The following is a 14,991-nucleotide window of genomic DNA, read 5'->3' as shown; positions in this document are numbered from 1 at the left end:
TTGCACTCTGGCCGCTAGCTGCACTGGTGTTTCATCAGGGTTCAACTTGATACTTCTGAGCTTTTCTTTATAAAAATTGTCTGTTTGGCTTACCTTTTTCAACAACCCTTGTTTGATTTCATCAAATTCCTAGAGGGTTCAATAACCGATAAGAGTTATGAATTACTCCTCTCAGTAAGGTAGCCAGGTAACAGGTTTTTTATTCATTCTCCAAATGAAATTGTCAGGCACGATGTTCAAAATTGAGGAAAATGTTCCCTAGGTCTTGCCCTTCTCTATAATGTTGTAAGACCCTGTATAGTAATATAGGTCTATGGGAAGTTGCAGCAATTATATCCAGCCCAGCTTGGCATCTGGCCTTTTCCTGGATCTGATGGGCAGTCAGCTGGGCTATAAGACCTTCTAGGGTTGCCATTTCGATATTCTCTTCAGGACCTTCTCCCTCAATAAAAGAACTTTCTTGCTCAAACTGGACTGTAGCAAGGTCTCTAGCTGGTGGGTTGAGGAAGAACAATACCTCTCCATCTCTCTCAGTGTCTATTTCTATTGGTTCACTTATCCCCTGTGAACGAACAGGATCTGGTAACTCTTCATGTTTAACTAGGACTCAGGCGGGCCTACTGAGACTAGGGTTGATACTTTAAGAGGGGCTTGGAGGCAGATCTATCTCTGCTCCAACTACCAAACTTAACTTACTGTTGGGTCTTACATTCTAGTCTGCCAACTTGAAGGTATCTAACAAAGGCCAACCATGGCAAATAAGCTTTTGGTGATGTACAGGGAAAGCAAATCTTGTCAAGCTATTTTGTTTACGCTTACAACAGTGTCGTGGGGATTAATTTCAAGTACAACATTTTCTTCCTCTAGCTGCAGGATGATAAGCTGCATTATAGCAGTGGGTTTCCAATTTGTGTCAACCGGTTCAGCATCCCACTTCTAACACCATATGTGATGGGTCTTAAAAGAGAGACGGCCACAAGGTTGTTGTATCTCTAAGTAAAGACATTTATATTCAGTAATATTGGGTTGGAAAAACGCCTCTCCAGCCCTATTCTAAGGAGGAACTTTCCTACCTAGAAACTAAAACTAAGGATCCGTCTGTGTCAGGTTGTCAGTAACTGAAAAGCCGTCCTTGTGTCCAAAACAACCTATCCTGACCCTCAAACCTATAAACAAACAAAAGGTGCAAGAACATGGCCCTCATTACGAGTCGGGCGGTACGGGGTTAACGGCACCGGTAAAGGTGCCGGTGCTGTCAACCCTGTACCGCCCGATTACGAGTTCCCGTTGCGGGACCCGTTCTGCACGTCTGGTTTCACCAGACGTGCAGACCAGGTCCCACGAGGGGAAGAGGGCGCAAACAACAGGCCATCTTGTAATGGCCCGTTGTTTGCTCCCTCTCCCATTCAGCCCTATGGGGGGCTGAAATGGGGAAGGACCGGGTCCGGGTCCTTAGAGGGAGGAATTACCGGGCCTTCCGAACTCGGAATGGCCCGGTAGGTCCTCATTCTGAGGACCCAGACGTGATTTCGGCGACAGCCAATGCCGCCAATAGCGGCATGGCTACCGCCGAACTCGTAATGAGGGCCCATGTCTTTTAACTTGATGTTAGAAAGTATTCAAAAAGAAAGGTTTAAGAATCACTACAACTAATGTTCTCCAAGGTAAAGACCCAGATCCAGAAGGTGGTCTCCTTCCCCTGAATTCCTAAACAGGATGGCAAAATGTGTCTTTCGCTAACAGTTCCTTGGTGTCTTTAATGGACTCAAAAAGTTTTGTTCAACTAAAAAGTTCAGTTCAAGCAAAATGTTCTGCAACAGTCTTTCTGTAAATGTTCTTGTATGTAGATTACATTGTATACCTTTAACTCTCCCGCTCACTGCAGGTTTGGAAAAACAACTAGTCTGCATGTTTTAATTTGAGCTCCTGTCATTTTAAATCCATTGTCCTCCTCCTAGTCTCAGTGCCTGAGTGGTAATGGGAGTCGAAGTCCATAACTTTCTTTGGGCTTTTCACTCCTGGATGGTTTCTCCTCACGGATTTCACAAAAAGGCCCATCAGGATTAGAGATCACGGTTACCTTTGGACTCTTAAATGGCTTTTCTCCAGGACTTTACATACAGGCACATTAAGAACAAGAGCTGTTACGTATGAGTTATGGGTGTTTGCGTGGAAATTGGTGGCTGGAATAGAATGAGGTAGAAAAAAGGTTTCTTGACTTCTTCTACACGGGGGAATCATTATCTGACAATAGGCCATTCAGGTCTTGTGGTGCAGGGGATGTTTCTCATGGGAAAGCGGAGTTCAGTGGAGCATTATCAGTACATCTTCCTGTAGCAGTGTTCTACTAGGAGGTCCTCTAATAATGGTGTGTACTTTCCTATGTTGCCCATATGAACAATTGATGGGCAGTGTGCACATACGACACAAATGAACACAGGATCTTATTGGTGGGTTTGAAATCAAGTATAGTGTTTGTCTTGATGAAGGCCGCACATAACTGTACTATAGTTCATTTATAAAAAATATATACATTGCTAAATAGGTGCAAGTGCTGTGAAAAAACCTTAATTGAGTTTTGGTGAGGTGTTTAATTGTATATGTTGAATGTCCTACTATTGTTTGTAACTATATAAGTTGTGTTTTTCCTGCAGTGTGAGACCGTTTCTTATTGATGTTTTGGATTTTTTTGTTATTGTCAGTTGTCACCAGAGTAAGAGTAGGTGTCATTATGTATTAGTTTTGTCACCCTATAGATGCTTGATCATTTGTTTATCTGTTTATGGGGATGCACATTTCTTTGAATGTGTAAATTAGCAATCTACAATTTTTGTATTTTGAACTTTTGATATAGAAAAATAAAAATAATTGTCTTTGAATAATTTGGCCACGCCTCTAGCATGGTCTGGTTTGTCTGACACGTATGGAGTGTGAACATGCAATCAGGGGGATTAGAGTGCTGTACAAAGTTGGGCATAGAGTGCTGTACAAAGTTGGGCATAGTACCAACATGGATCAGTGTGCTGTACAGAAAGCAACACACTGAGGTGCATAAGAGCACTGTACAGAGTGCAAACATGCAGTTGAGGTACATGAGAGGGCTGCATTGTATGTGTGGCCATGCAAAACAAAGGAGATGATTGCTGGAAGGTTTGGAATTAATCCTAACCTCTGGTATTGCTCCAGGCAACCCTCCAGACCACTGTTCTTCAGCCTGGAAAGCCATTGCAGAAGGGGAAAAGACCATATGCAAATCAAGCTTGGTCCCACCCCAGTTGTTCCCATGCAGAGGGGACCTGGCCTAGCAGTTTGGGCTCGGCAGCCCCCATTTGTGGGAGCAGTGCTCCAGATAAGATTTGGAAGTGGGAGTATTTTACGCCCCATTTTTTAAAGTTGGGAGTAAAATGATTTTTTAGGGAGTAAAAATGTAAGTCCAATTCCCAATGAGAGTATTTTATAAGCAAGTACAAATATGTTTTAACTGAAAAACTGATTATTTTTTGTAATATGTATTTCTTTGCCCTTTGTTATTCATACACATTAAAAGATACATGTTTACGTCTTCCAATTAGGCTGTTGAAATAGTAGTTTCTTCCTGTGGTACCATGTGCACTACTGGTGCAAACATATCCATGGAGCTGTATGGGTGAAAGCAGGAGCGCACGATTCTACATGTCTTATTCCTATTTTTTGTTGGGAGTATTTTTACTCCCTATTTTTATTTTTTGGGAGTATTTGCCAATTTTTGGTGTGTAAAACTGGCTGATACACACCTTATCTGTAAGGCTGGGTGGGAGTATCTGACTGATTTGCATATGGCTGGACCCCTTTTGCAATGGCGCAGACAGGCTAAAAACAGTGGTATGGAAGGTTGCCCAGAGCAGTGCCAGTGGCTCAGATTCATTCAAAACCTACACCCACCACTTTTCTGGTTATAGTGTGTGGGCATTGCACTGAGGTGCATCGGTGTACTATAGACAAAGCGAGCAAGGCACAGAGGTGTATCAGAGCACTGTACAGAGTGTGAATATGTAATTGAGGTGCATCAGAGTGCTAATGCTTTGTGCGAAGCTGTACTCACAAGTGAGCATGGCACAGAGGTGCATCTGAGCCCTGTACAGCGAGTGAGCATGGCACTAAGGTGCATCAGAGCATTGTACAGTTTGACACACAAATTAAAAACAAATAAAAATGAATACAAACAGGGTACAATAAAACAAGTACCAACACACCCTATTCCATAGCCACATTTCAGTATTTTGCAGAATTTCAGGAGATCAGCTACCTGACGAAGAAAAGGATTCCAGCAGAAGACAGCATCTCCAGAGAAGGCTCTTGAGTGTAGAGTCCTGCCAACTCCGAACTGAGAATGTCCCTGAACCCACAAGATATGACCAATTTATTGGCAAAACTAACTGGGTGTCTGGGAGTGAAACACCGTAGGCGTTAGACAAGTGGGGTCTTAAAGATTATCTTTCAGAGTCAGTGCAAGCTATTCCACAATTGAGTTGCTGTAGTAGAGCAAACCCGTCCACCCAGTCGCGAACGGCGAAAGGGGGGCACAGATAGCAAACCTGCTGAGCGCAAAGGGCGGTTAGGAACGTACCACTCAAATTTAACACAGCTACTCTGCCCCATGACCATGCAAGGCCTGGTGACCAATGCAAAGCACCTTAAATTGAACTCGCTGTGCCACCAGAAGCCAATGGAGAGAACGAAGTACAGGGGATATGTGGACCGACCCATAAGGAGTACCCGTTGCCAGCTTGGCTGCAGCGCTGTAATCTGCAATCAGCCCCTTAGGTTGTGCAAGGTACAGATAATTACAGTAGTCCAACCTGCTAAGAATCATCGCTGCTACTACAGGTGGACGCAGCAGGGGAGAAATCAGGTGGAGCACTTTCCTAAGAATTTTTCAACTGGAAGGGCGCCTGCTGGCATACCGAGGAGACTTGGGGGCCCAGAGACAGATTGACCGACATAATCACGCCAAGATGTTTTACCTTTGTAGAAGGAGCAGAGAGCGGGCCCAGAGAAGGCAGCCAGAAAGAGGAGATCCAGGGTGAAGGATTGGGGGGTAACACACCACCAACACCTCGGTTTTGTCCCCATTCAGTTTCAGCCAATTTTGCCCCATCCATTGTCCCACTGCAGTCAGGCACTTATGCAAGCATGCCGACACCTCAGCCTGATCTAGATCTAAACGGATTAGTAACTGGGTATCAACGACATACGAATAGCACCTGATGCCGTAGGAGCGGATGAGGCAAATCAGCAGAAAGATGTAGATGTTAAAAAGGATAGGGGACAAAGCAGAACCCTGAGGAACACCACAGCGAAGAAGAGAAGATTTACAAAGAAAGAAAGGAGGGGGGGGGGGTGAAATAGTTTGGGATCTGTCTTCCAATAAAGAGCCAAACCAGGCCAATACCCAGCTCGATATACCGATCTAGCCCAGGCGGGTGAGCAGAGTAGCATGATCCACCACTGTGTCGAACGCAGCTGAGAGATCTAAGAGAATCAGGGCGCCAACACCCCCAGTCCCCCATCAGTCAACCAGACTGACCATGTCGACCTGTACGGAGACAAGAACACTTTCTGTCCCCCTAGCAGGGCGAAAACTAGACTGGGCTGGGTAGAGCATCCTGGATGACTCAACAAAGGAAGACAGCAGAGGAGACACCAGTGATTCAAGCAGTTTCATAAGACATGGTAAAAGAGAAATAGGGTGAAAAGTAGACGGAGAGGGATCAAGAGATGGCTTCTTCAAAAGAGGGATGACAAGGGCAGCCTTCAGCTCAGATGGAATAAATCCTGACTGGCAGGAGAGATTAACAGCGGTGGTGATTTCGCCCATCAGGTCAACATTTGAGATTTTATAGTCTATTGTATACTTTTCACTAAAAGGTTAAGACATAATTCAATAATACAATTGTTGCATTGTACCAGACCCAAAATGATGTTCTTTTCAGGACACAAAAGAAATTGCATGATAACACCACCTGCTGATAGTGATTGTTTGACAAGATTGTGTGTGATGTGCTACTAAAAAAAGGAAATAAATTAAATAGTTTAAAAAGAAAGGGAGAGGGGTTACATTTTTAGTTTTTTTGTCTTGAAAGATAGGTCTGTGTGCAAGTCAGAATTACTAAAGCAGCCACACTTATGAGGAAAATGTGTCGCAGGCAATTATAAAAAGGTTTATTATGCAGTCATAATTGTGTATTCTCAAGAGCCACAGGCCCCACCCAAGTGCTGGCTGTTGCAGGTCGGAGAGGTCAGAAATGAGAGGCAGACACGTGCTTACCGCCTGATGTACTTCTTTCACCAGGGCTTCCTTTTAAAGTGTTCTCAATATCTTTCAGTGTAGCACAGTTGCATTCCTGCACTCTATATACTCTCTTGGCGTGAGGTACTACTTGTTCCAACTCTCCCCACATTCACATTTTCATATATGGAGACTGCTTCAAGTTTTGTCTTTTAATTCCTTCATTAACATTCATTGGTTTGTGGCAATACTTGCTCCAAATCTTCCCCATATTGACATCTCATACATGAGGATTTGTGCACATTTTGTCTTGGTTTTCTACTTGGTCAGTATTCAAATAAAGTTCTTAATGGTTTCCACACCTTTGGTATGCCCCAGGGTTCCCAACAGCTCTAGGCGGACTGCAGTGTCTGGTAGTTCCTCCGGTACGTGGCGCGTTGTTGCAGTGAAGCTTTCACCTCAGGATGGCGTTCTCTGCTCTGCAGATCGTCTCTCAGCTCCTCTGCTGTCTCCATGTGCATCCACCGGTAAACCTGCTGCTTTTGGTTTTGACCGGGCTGCCAGCAGCTCTTCTGTTATTGCCAGTGGCCCAGCGGTCCTCTACAGGTGCCTGCAGGATCTTCTGTGGCCTCCCACCACGCCAGTAAACGTCGCCTGCAAGCGGCAGCTAGAGAACACCTGCTCTCATCAGCGCGGTCTGCTCCCGTGCCTCTGCTTCATTCCGTTCAGTTTCTCTCTGCGTTACAGATGCCAACACCATTTTAAAATGTCCCATGTATTGACTCCTTCTTCCTCTAGTACTTGAGGCTTTATGGGTGTTGGAGTCCATAGAGTTTATAGGACTTCTAAGGTGATTTTGTTTGGGATTTTTGTTAAGCACAAAAACATCAGAGAAAGGAAGTTTTATGTGTGGGTTTTGTACATATGAGGTATGAATGTTATCCTGCCTAGAATGTCTGGTAAGAAGGGGTTTTTACAACTGTAGGGATTTGTATAATGACAGCATGCCATCAGGAATTTAGGAATTATAGGGTTTTCTTCACATGGAAGGAAGAATACGGAGTCTCTCCTGATGGGGTCACCATATATCCTCGACAGCCATCTCCTCCCATGTGATTATCCCTCATAATGTCACCCCCAGGGTCAGGATCAGGTAGTGGCTGCCATCCCCTGGCCCCATGCGGGTAGATCTCAGGCTAGGAATCAGTGATGACGCCACAGGATTCATCACACAGGGGGGTAGCTAACATGGCAGGAGTGAGAGGGAGATGTAAGTAAAATCTCCCATTTTTAATGGGAATCTGGCTCTCCCACTGTCTTACCAGACATCCACGTCAGCTCCCAGGCTCTACTCTGACAAAACTGCTGCAGTCAAAAGCATATCAATTGCAAGAAATACACCTTAATGCACTACGCTGAACAGCAGTAGCGTCATAGCATTTTAAATAATATATATTGTTACCCAGCCAAATGGTATACTTTTATCAACTGTGTAAAGATGACAGAAGGAGAGGAACATGTCAGAGTTCAGCAATATATAAAACACGCTTTCTCCTGGATTTAGCCAGAATCTGACATTACTCAGCATATAACATGTTGTGTTGTAGACAAGAAGTGAGTGCACTTGCCGATAATATCGTATTACTGTAGGGCTGGAAACAATCTATTTGGGGCAACAAGCTCTCGCTATGTTTCTTACACCCATCCCGCATGGTTCAATGTTGCCGGGCACTCACTTGTCTGCAATACTACATTTTAGATGCTAGGAGGCTGGAAGCCCGATTTGTGTCTTCACGAGTTCTGAGGTGTAATTAATCAAGTTAAAGCATGTTGAACAGGCTGTAGCAAAGGTTGGACCAGATGAAGTCTCCAACTGAGCATAAAAGGTAGCATGGTCAGCTGCTGCTGATTTTTTTATCTATACCTGCGTATAGTAGCACATACGTTTGGAGGGTGTTTTGGTCGCAGATTGAAGATCCCGTCCTCCTTGACTTTGGCTGAGGAAGACCTATCAGTGGAGTCCAAACTAGGGCAATTAGTGAAGCCAGTGTGGCTTGGTGGATAGGTTAACATAACAGGCCTGGTAGAAGATAGATCCCGGGTTTCTGCACTTGTTAGGCACCTAGTTGTCCTTAGCATCAGCGTATACGATGCAATGGTGTTATTAATGATTATAGGCACACCTCTTATCGTGACAGCCTAGTGGTGCCTACAGCATTTCTGATGTTGACGATGGGTCTCAGGTGAATTTTGGGATTAACTGTGATTTATGCTGACTGTATGATTTTTCTGTCAATTTATATATTTCTCTGTTACTTCTATCTTGTTTGAATGACTACGTGCACATGTGTATGCTGGATTTTTAACTATGAATGCAAAGATCAGTTTTAAACTCTTGTGATGTCAGCACTTATGGTTTGTGTTAATCGTGGGTTTATCTGGGTTGGTTCATGGGTGGCTCCGGGGCCACATGTGCATGGGACGATGTCCTACTGATACACAGACAGTAATCGGTGCATGCCAAGTGTCACTAACTAATTTCATATACTTGCTAAGTCCTGGAAAAAGCATCTTCTATATGTTACTTGCCCTCGACTCTCCTGGTGAAACAGGGTGCCCTGGTGTTTTCCAGAGTTCAGCAATATATACATGCAGGAAGCGCCAAGATCTCTGGAAATCTACATAGGCGTGAGCCCGCTTAGTTGGCAAAGGTGCATGCTTTCTCTTCTGCCACTCTACAGTAAAGTGGATGCACAGTAACTATTTGCTGTGAACATTCCTAAGCCTGCAAAAGCGAGTAAAGTGAAAAGGAAAAAAAAACAACAAAGCCCCCCCTTCTCACCCAACATCCCTAATGGAAGCACACTCATGTTTCTAAATAAATGCGCTGAAACCTAGCACTCAAAATCATCTAATATTTTATTTTACTATATAAGTCTTGGCGTAAGTAGTCAGTGGGGCTCATTACAAGTCCCCTGGTATCCCGCTATATTACGGTGTGGCAGAGACGCAGCAAATCCCCAATCCCATGGAGTCGCATAGGACTCCATGGAATGAGGATGCCTCAATCACTGGTGCTGGTGATTGCAGTAATTGTCTGCTAGCTGAAATACCGGTAGGTCAGGCCTGCCGTTAGGTCACAGCCCCTACCAGAAGACAGAGTTTGTTAGTTCGGAAAGGTGCCGGTACACATTGTTACAGGCACCTTATTTCTAGCCCGGCAAATTCATAATGAGCCTCAACGACATTTTGCATTCCGATGCATTATAAATGCAGTATTACAAGGAATAGAATGCAATTTGGTGCGAGCCTAAACATCGGGATGGTTTATTACTTCATGTTTCACAGGGCACAACTCGAGATGTCTGCAAACTACCCTATGGTTTGTACTACTTGTGGATTTGAACACACCCCAGACAGCCTGTGATAGTCACCTGCTAGTAGTTATTGTTTCACATTTGTAAGTGCCTTTGATGTGAATTCCGCTTTTGGTGACTTTGACCTCTTGCCATGAAGAGGAGTATCTCCCCCCTCAAGGAGAAGATCACAAATTCTTTATGAGAAAACAAAAGGAGCTTTCTATTTTTCCGTTTGTCTGCTTGACATATCTGGGGGCTGTGGTCAGAGAAAAAACACATACAGCCCAAATGTCAAATTTAGCTTGTCCAGCAGTCAAAGAGTAGAAAGACTGCAGTGATTCTGTGAAACTGTTGCGTTTCTCTTTAACCTTCCCTTCTAATGACGGGAGGAAATGGCCTGTCCAAGGAAATTGGCATGTGCATTTCATTGAGAACAAGTATATATATTTTAGCTCAGACACTGGTCTTTGTTGTTAATGAGTTGCAAGAATGCTGACATGGTACATTATAAAAAAGGTAATTATTAATAACAATCAATCAATCTTCCAGGTGCTGTTAACCATCTCAATCCACATAAAACAAAACACATCTTAGGTGTATTCATCTTACAAACGATATCCACCCTTCATGAATTCTTTCTTCACAAAATACTGTACAATGGTTACAATTGTATTTTACTTTTCCAAAACATTTCTGTTTGTTCTTGGAATACATACAAATGTGCTGCATCGTCTCCACACTGAACAGGTAGATCCAACCTGAATCATGCATAGTGTATTGGTCTCATTCACAAAATGAGACAGAGGCCTCTCTTTGTGTGCCTAAAATGTAGGTTTTAAGACTTCAAACTAACGTGCTCGAAATTGATCTCAATATCTAGTGTATTGTGTAATCAAGAACAGAGTCACTGAAATGCTCCCTCGTATCTCACTATGTGTTTCCAAATGCATTCCTTGAATGTCTTTCTGTGCGCCTTTTTGAATAATGTTAATTATTAATTTGACTTGAATAGCACATGTGTTCTTCTAAAAAGATTATTCAAAGAAATGTGTTTTGGCTTGGCTTGCTCATACCCATGTCTTCAATTGTTTGCAGCTGGCATCTTTCTGCTTGGGTGTTCTGGCTTGGCTTGATCATACCCATGTCTTCACTTGTTTGCAGTTGGCATCTTTTTGCTTGGGTGTTCTGGCTTGGCTTCCTCATACCCATGTCTTCAGTTGTTTGCAGTTGGCATCTTTTTGCTTGGGTGTTCTGGCTTGGCTTGATCATACCCATGTCTTCACTTGTTTGCAGTTGGCATCTTTTTGCTTGGGTGTTCTGGCTTGGCTTGGCTTGATCATACCCATGTCTTCACTTGTTTGCAGTTGGCATCTTTTTGCTTGGGTGTTCTGGCTTGGCTTCCTCATACCCATGTCTTCAGTTGTTTCTAGCTGGCATCTTTTTGCTTGGGTGTTCTGGCTTGCTCATACCCATGTCTTCAGTTGTTTGCAGCTGGCATCTTTCTGCTTGGGTGTTCTGGCTTGCTCAAACCCATGTCTTCAGTTGTTTGCAGCTGGCATCTTTCTGCTTGGGTGTTCTGGCTTGGCTTGCTCATACCCATGTCTTCAGTTGTTTGCAGCTGGCATCTTTCTGCTTGGGTGTTCTGGCTTGGCTTGCTCATACCCATGTCTTCAGTTGTTTGCAGCTGGCATCTTTTTGCTTGGGTGTTCTGGCTTGGCTTGCTCATACCCATGTCTTCAGTTGTTTGCAGATGGCATCTTTCTGCTTGGGTGTTCTGGCTTGGCTTGCTCATACCCGTCTTCAGTTGTTTGCAGCTGGCATCTTTCTGCTTGGGTGTTCTGGCTTGGCTTGCTCATACCCATGTCTTCAGTTGTTTGCAGCTGGCATCTTTCTGCTTGGGTGTTCTGGCTTGCTCATACCCATGTCTTCAGTTGTTTGCAGCTGGCATCTTTCTGCTTGGGTGTTCTGGCTTGCTCATACCCATGTCTTCAGTTGTTTGCAGCTGGCATCTTTCTGCTTGGGTGTTCTGGCTTGGCTTGCTCATACCCATGTCTTCAGTTGTTTGCAGCTGGCATGTTTTTGCTTGGGTGTTCTGGCTTGGCTTGCTCATACCCGTCTTCAGTTGTTTGCAGCTGGCATCTTTCTGCTTGGGTGTTCTGGCTTGGCTTGCTCATACCCATGTCTTCAGTTGTTTGCAGCTGGCATCTTTCTGCTTGGGTGTTCTGGCTTGGCTTGCTCATACCCATGTCTTCAGTTGTTTGCATCTGGCATCTTTTTGCTTGAGTGTTCTGGCTTGGCTTGCCCATACCCATGTCTTCAGTTGTTTGCAGCTGGCATCTTTCTGCTTGGGTGTTCTGGCTTGGCTTGCTCATACCCATGTCTTCAGTTGTTTGCAGCTGGCATCTTTCTGCTTGGGTGTTCTGGCTTGCTCATACCCATGTCTTCAGTTGTTTGCAGCTGGCATCTTTCTGCTTGGGTGTTCTGGCTTGCTCATACCCATGTCTTCAGTTGTTTGCAGCTGGCATCTTTCTGCTTGGGTGTTCTGGCTTGGCTTGCTCATACCCATGTCTTCAGTTGTTTGCAGCTGGCATCTTTCTGCTTGGGTGTTCTGGCTTGCTCATACCCATGTCTTCAGTTGTTTGCAGTTGGCATCTTTCTGCTTGGGTGTTCTGGCTTGGCTTGCTCATACCCATGTCTTCAGTTGTTTGCAGCTGGCATCTTTTTGGTTGGGTGTTCTGGCTTGGCTTCCTCATACCAATGTCTTCAGTTGTTTGCAGCTGGCATCTTTCTGCTTGGGTGTTCTGGCTTGGCTTGCTCATACCCATGTCTTCAGTTGTTTGCAGCTGGCATCTTTCTGCTTGGGTGTTCTGGCTTGGCTTGCTCAAACCCATGTTTTCAGTTGTTTGCAGCTGGCATCTTTCTGCTTGGGTGTTCTGGCTTGCTCATACCCATGTCTTCAGTTGTTTGCAGCTGGCATCTTTCTGCTTGGGTGTTCTGGCTTGCTCATACCCATGTCTTCAGTTGTTTGCAGTTGGCATCTTTCTGCTTGGGTGTTCTGGCTTGGCTTGCTCATACCCATGTCTTCAGTTGTTTGCAGCTGGCATCTTTCTGCTTGGGTGTTCTGGCTTGGCTTGCTCATACCCATGTCTTCAGTTGTTTGCAGCTGGCATCTTTCTGCTTGGGTGTTCTGGCTTGGCTTGCTCATACCCGTCTTCAGTTGTTTGCAGCTGGCATCTTTCTGCTTGGGTGTTCTGGCTTGGCTTGCTCATACCCATGTCTTCAGTTGTTTGCAGCTGGCATCTTTCTGCTTGGGTGTTCTGGCTTGCTCATACCCATGTCTTCAGTTGTTTGCAGCTGGCATCTTTCTGCTTGGGTGTTCTGGCTTGGCTTGCTCATACCCGTCTTCAGTTGTTTGCAGCTGGCATCCTTCTGCTTGGGTGTTCTGGCTTGGCTTGCTCATACCCGTCTTCAGTTGTTTGCAGCCGGCATCTTTTTGCTTCTCCCATCTTCAGACCTTCTGGATTTCTTCTCTCTTCGGATCTTCTAGGCTTCTCTCTCTGCTCTGTCTGCACAGCTCTGGGTCAGAATCTCAACCTCCTTCTTGGCTGTTTTTTAGGCTGCTCTCTCAATTCCATCTTATGCCCTCTCTTTATAATGTCATCTCAAGTGCCAAATGCAGAGTGTTACATTTCTTTACTGGGTGCAGCTGTGGCCTCGGTGTCCCTTTTTTTAAAAATTCATAGTTATCTTATTCATTAAAAACTTCCCTTCACAATTGGGTCCTATTTGGGCCCCGTATTACCTTATCAGCCACTTGACGATTTCAGTGTCCTGTTGGTTATTTTATCAGATAAACGTCCCTATATAATTGGGTCCTACCCTTGTCTATCTTAGCTTATTCCTCAATGAGATTTGAGAAGGGACTTTTCCCAAACTGGGTATTTCCAGACTCTGTTAGCAAATTGCAAGATAACCTTCTTGGCCTTCCAGTTACTGAAAGTTAAATGCTGGATTTTCATTTGGCATGTTAGGCCCTTCACCACCCATCTTAATATATGCATCTAACCAATATTCACAAGAAGCAATCTTTTTCTAAGCACTTTAAAAAGGTGTACATGTATGTATTGAATTCGTAGCAACCCGAGGCCTTGTGCTGGCACTATAGTAATGATCTACGTTTCTCTAGTGAAGGCATAACCTCGGTATAGTACCATGTTTATGTACCCCATTGTTCTAAACTGGCTCTTTCCAATCTATATGTGAGAGTATGCATACCAGGTCTCACATGTATGCTGTACACACTTCTAATCAGCCAGATTCCCTTATATAGCCCTGCTCCTGGTCAAAATTCGGAATGTCATGGTTTCCATTTGGACTTCCATCATACAAAAGGCATAATACATGACACCTTGATGCCAAGCATGATGTGCGTAAGATTTACACATCTGCAAATGAGACCTTTTACCAGAGTGCCAACTAGATTCCAGGAAGAGCCTCCCGCTTGCATCAGAGCTAGGGGAATTAAGCCATCACGTTCTTCAGCAGCAGGTTATCTTTTGGGAGAAACTTGTAGTGCTTTCATCTCTAGGAATCCTCCATGTCTGAAAGCGCTCTCCATACGGCCGATGTTGAGATTTGAGGCTCAACGGAAGCTTTTATTGCAGTCTGGGCATTGCTAGGGCTTTCCCCCTGTGTGGGTCAGATCCTAGATCAGACTCGAGCTGCAAGAGAAGCTTGTTGAACACTCTGTACACTGGTACAGTTGCTCCACAGTATGGCCAGTGTGGCTTTTCTGATGCTGGGACAGATTCAAGATCTGGATGAAGCTTTTCTCACACTCTGTACACTGGTATGGTTTCTCTCCTCGGTGGGGTCTCTGATGAGTCAGCATAATTGATGCACAATTAAAGTGCTTACCACATTCTGTGCACCCATAGAGCTTCTCCCCAGTAACTCCCCACAAACTTTTCTTGAAATCTGTGAATGCATAGGGCTTCTCGCCAAAATGTGACCTTTGATGGTAGCTGAGGGTTGAAGGGATATTGAAGCTTTCCTCGCACTCTGTCCATGGATATGGCTTCTCGCCTGTATGGATCACCTGATGATTGGACAGACTTCAGCTACTAGTGAAGCATTTCTCACATTCCGTACATTGGTTTTGTCGCTCCCCAGTGTGGCTCCTCTTATGCCGGTACAGACATGCATGATGAGTGAACAGTTTCCCACACTCCAAGCACTGGAGTGTCTTTCCCTGTGTGGGATCTCTCAAACTCTCAGGTATGATGCCTGATTAAAGTGCTTATCGCATTCCGTACACCCGTTGGACTTCTCAACAGCATGGATATTCTGATGACGGCTCATCCT

The 14,991-nt window shown here is 44.6% G+C and overlaps 1 protein-coding gene and 1 pseudogene across 1 annotated transcript in view; both read right to left on the bottom strand.

Annotated features, from left to right (window-relative positions):
• The window catches only part of LOC138487562 (zinc finger protein 420-like), a 27,172-nt pseudogene extending 16,133 nt beyond the window's left edge, over nt 1–11,039 (bottom strand).
• LOC138489437 (zinc finger MYM-type protein 1-like) overlaps nt 10,050–14,991 on the bottom strand; it is a 155,053-nt gene continuing 150,111 nt past the window's right edge. The window contains exon 3 of the transcript XR_011274796.1: nt 10,050–14,991. The gene's annotated coding sequence lies outside the window, so the exon portion shown is untranslated.

Source organism: Ambystoma mexicanum, chromosome 9 (genome assembly GCF_040938575.1).
Source record: "Ambystoma mexicanum isolate Mex_15411 chromosome 9, UKY_AmexF1_1, whole genome shotgun sequence".
NCBI classification, from domain to species: Eukaryota; Metazoa; Chordata; class Amphibia; order Caudata; family Ambystomatidae; genus Ambystoma; species Ambystoma mexicanum.
Note: the sequence above shows the minus strand (reverse complement) of the source record. Positions and strands in the feature narration are given on the sequence as shown.